Source organism: Pinus tabuliformis, chromosome 4_1, assembly GCF_031772625.1.
Source record: "Pinus tabuliformis cultivar Carrire ecotype Pingquan chromosome 4_1, CPIR1, whole genome shotgun sequence".
Classification (NCBI taxonomy): domain Eukaryota; kingdom Viridiplantae; phylum Streptophyta; class Pinopsida; order Pinales; family Pinaceae; genus Pinus; species Pinus tabuliformis.
The window spans coordinates 635,684,847-635,688,653 of NC_142303.1; the positions used below are offsets into that span (position 1 = coordinate 635,684,847).

Consider the following 3,807-nt stretch of genomic DNA (forward strand, 5'->3'; position numbering starts at 1 on the left):
TATAATGTTTGCCTTTGACACGTGACATGTACTAGGTGTAAGCACATGAAGACAATGTTTCTTTTACAACACACTACATAATAAAACAATATTTTACAAATTAGAAAAGAGTAAAAATGCTTTTATTTACTCCAAATGCAATTTTCATGATGGATTTAATGTACCTATCAATGATGTATTGGTGAAACATGAACTTATATATATAATTATATAGTTATATAGCTATATATGTGTGTGTGTTAAGTGCTTATGCTATGTTAAATGTTATAGTTATGCACAATATATATATATATATAACTTTAATATGTGTGTCATGTTAAACAATAAGTTATACTATGTTAATAGTTACAAAACTATATTATGTTATCAGCAATATATATATATATATATAGATGTGATGTTATAACTTTATGTTATGAACTAAATAGTTATAGAATTATGTTATGTCATAAACAATACATATAGAACTATAATTATGTTGATAGGGATTTTCTCTTAGAGGTTGGTGTGAGAAAACATTGTTCACCCTAGCCAATCTAGCCAATCAGATCTTCATTTTTGTCCTTCCGACCAACTAAAAACTGACAGGTGGAATTGAATATTTGCATCCCATTCTCCCCGCAATTCGTCATGTGATCAAGTCCTATCGAGCACAGAACATCTCAGTCGCGTGTGTTGTTTCTAGGCAGGCACTAAAGCAACGAAAGGTAGGATTTATTTTTTCCTTTGTGCAAAGAAAGCTGAAATCAATCACCTTGCTAGATTCAATCGTTCATAGCTTTCTTCGCATATAATACCCTTACCTGTAATTTGTCAGGGCATGACAATGATGTTGTTCAATATCTGTAGAACCTTCAAGATACCCAGCCTCTAGAAAAAACCTCCTGAAGTTCTCCTGTTTTGCTGGTCTATTGAAGAAAGAATAATGGGGCGCAAGAAACGTCACATTGTGGTGACCTACCTCCTCCTCCACGCTTAAAAACATCGATGCCTTCCCTATTAGCTCCACCAAATAAGGTGATACATATTTTAACACATAAATATGGTCTTATAGTCGTGGTTGTAGTCATTGTCAAGTTGGAAATGCAAAACGAATTCATCACACTGATCTAACCATGTCGAGAAAGCAGGTAAATCTCAGTAGTGGAACAACAATGGAAACCAAGAGTTTTGCAACAGACAAATTTGCAGCTCCTTTGCCTCCGAAGAATCTCAACGATCCAAATTCCATCAAGCATCTCCTTGATGAAATGGCTTCCGACGTACTATTAAGTCGAGGGTATGTGGAGAACGTAGCGCTGAGTAATGTTAAAATGGCGATAGGTGTCATCATCATTGTTAATTTTTTTTTTCTTATTGGCTGCATTAAATTATATGTTATATTCAATGGATTGTTGGTGTAACTTTATAATTTATACAAAGGAGAATAACACTATTATCTTCACAGATACTCCCCTGGATCATTTAGCAGCACAGGTTTGGTAGTTTCTTCAAAGCTTGCATGTTTTTCTAACATGTGCACATTATGTATATCTAGTACCGACACCAAATCTATTGCGGGCAATTCACCTCTCGAATTTACCAAGAGTGTTACTAAGTGGTTTACTAAATATGGATTTTTGGTTGAGACTCTTTTTCTAGAATGATGTGGATACGCTAATTGATGATTATGGGAATGAGTCTCGAAAGGCAAAGTAATCCAAAATAAAAAATTGTTGATTATTAGTACTAGTAATTTAATGAATTCAACATTGCGTGTTACTGCAGGATTGCGGTGGATCGGTTCTGTAAAAATCCACAAAAAATAATGTAGTAGAAAAATACACAATTCCCAATCTCTCCCTTCGTGGATTTGATGTTAAAGACTATGCCAAAGCTGAATTAGAAAAAATATGTCCAAGAGTGGTGTCTTGTGCTAACATTCTCTCAATTGTTGCTCGAGATGCAAATGGGAAATTGTGTAATTATTAGAGGATGGGAAGGAACCTAAAGAAATTCCATAAAAGATAAAAGAAAAATAAGGCCTCAGCAATGAAATTTGCACCATTCACATTAATGAATGGGTATCTATATAAGTTGGGGCTAGATGATGTCCTTCATTTATATGTTGTAGAACTTCAAAGGAAATGGATAATATATGAAGCACATGCATGGTCGACAGGACGACACTATATAGTGAATACAATGGCCCAGGATATTCTCTTCAGGATGGTATTTGGTGGCCAAAATTACACTTTGACTATCAAAACTATGTAGGTAGATGCAACATTTTTTTAGGGAATGTTGAACGTTATGAAAAGTTGAAATGGTTTAAAATTTGATAAAACTTTTTTAAATATTGGAGATCAATTTTTTCGAACCATTCCCACGATGAGAAAAAGGGAGAAAATAAAAATACATCATCATTATTGTCAAGTAACTCAGTAAATGAACAAAAGCCAAAATACCAAATTGTACCCAAAAAAATTCTAACAAATTTATTTATGAAAACATAGCCGCAAGATTTGGTTGTCTCTTAGACCATTATTAGTGATCAAGGAACAAATTTTGTTACCAAAAGGATCAAATTATTGCGGAGAAAGTATTTAATTGTTCATAAAAAAAATAGCTTATTTTCCACAAGCTCATGAAGTGGTTGAATCATTCAACAAATCATTGCATAAACAATTAATGAATATATGTGTAATCGACTAAGATAGCTAGGATGATAAATGAAAGCAATAGTACAGGTTTATAGAATAGCATACAAAAGAGAAACGGTCATACTCCTTTCAAGCTATTGTATGGCCAGGAAACAATAGTCTTCTTTCACTTTCAAACTATTGTTGTGAAGGTATATTTTTTCCATAGATACAATATTAACCTAGGTAAGAAACAGTGAGTTCACTAGATAAACCAATTGAATGAAAAAGAAGAGAGAGAATTTCATCATGAGGAAATCAACTTATGATAGTAAAAGGAATGACAATATTAACATATTAAAAAGAAAGATATAAAGCAAGGTCATTTGGTGCTTCTATATGACCAAAAAAAAAAGGAAAGCCTTGAAAGTTGGAAATTGCATGGTGAGGACCATTTTTCATTGAAGAAATTAGACCAACTAGTGTTATTTTGATGAAATATAGAAAGAAAAAAAAAAGACAATATCAAAGACAAGAAGATTGGTAGAAAATGACTCAAACCATAATATCCATTCTCGTAATGTTGCATTGTGTAATGATACAAATATATAATAAAATTAAGAAACCACCTTTATTACTATCATCTTGACACCTCACAAAGACATAAAGTGGATGAGACAAATGTGAAATACATAAAGGTGATATATTATTATTGTTAGAAATGTGTTGTCATTGTTGGCAAAGGTGATGAGGATGGAGGATAAAGTAGAGATTATTGCAAGAAAAATAAAGATCAACTCATGCTATGTAAAAGGCAAAGATGGAGAAGGTATAGTGGATTTGAAGCCATTTCTAGTATGGCATATCACCTCAAATGCAGTTGGAACCCACTCACATGGTAAAAGCTCTAAAACAAATTTCTAGTGGTATATAAAAGTTTGATGAAGGCCTCTTGGATCATAAGTTATGGAACCCAGTCATATAGAAAAAGCTCTAAAACAGATTTCTAGTGGTATATAAAAGTTTGATGAAGGCCTCTTGGATCATAAGTTATTTCCAGTCCAAGTTTAAGTATGCCAAGAGTCAAAATTGTAGAGCTAATTTGTTGAAAGACCAACTGGAGCAATTTCAGTTTGTTCAAACTATAACACAAAAAGTAGAGAGATGAAGGTGTTCAGACACAAGC

General features: G+C 32.9%; 1 pseudogene; it reads left to right on the forward strand.

The window, feature by feature from the left end:
• The first annotated feature begins 1,154 nt into the window (after nucleotides 1-1,154).
• On the forward strand, nucleotides 1,155-1,698 carry LOC149177654 (signal peptidase complex subunit 2 pseudogene; annotated as a pseudogene).
• Nucleotides 1,699-3,807: the final 2,109 nt, after the last annotated feature.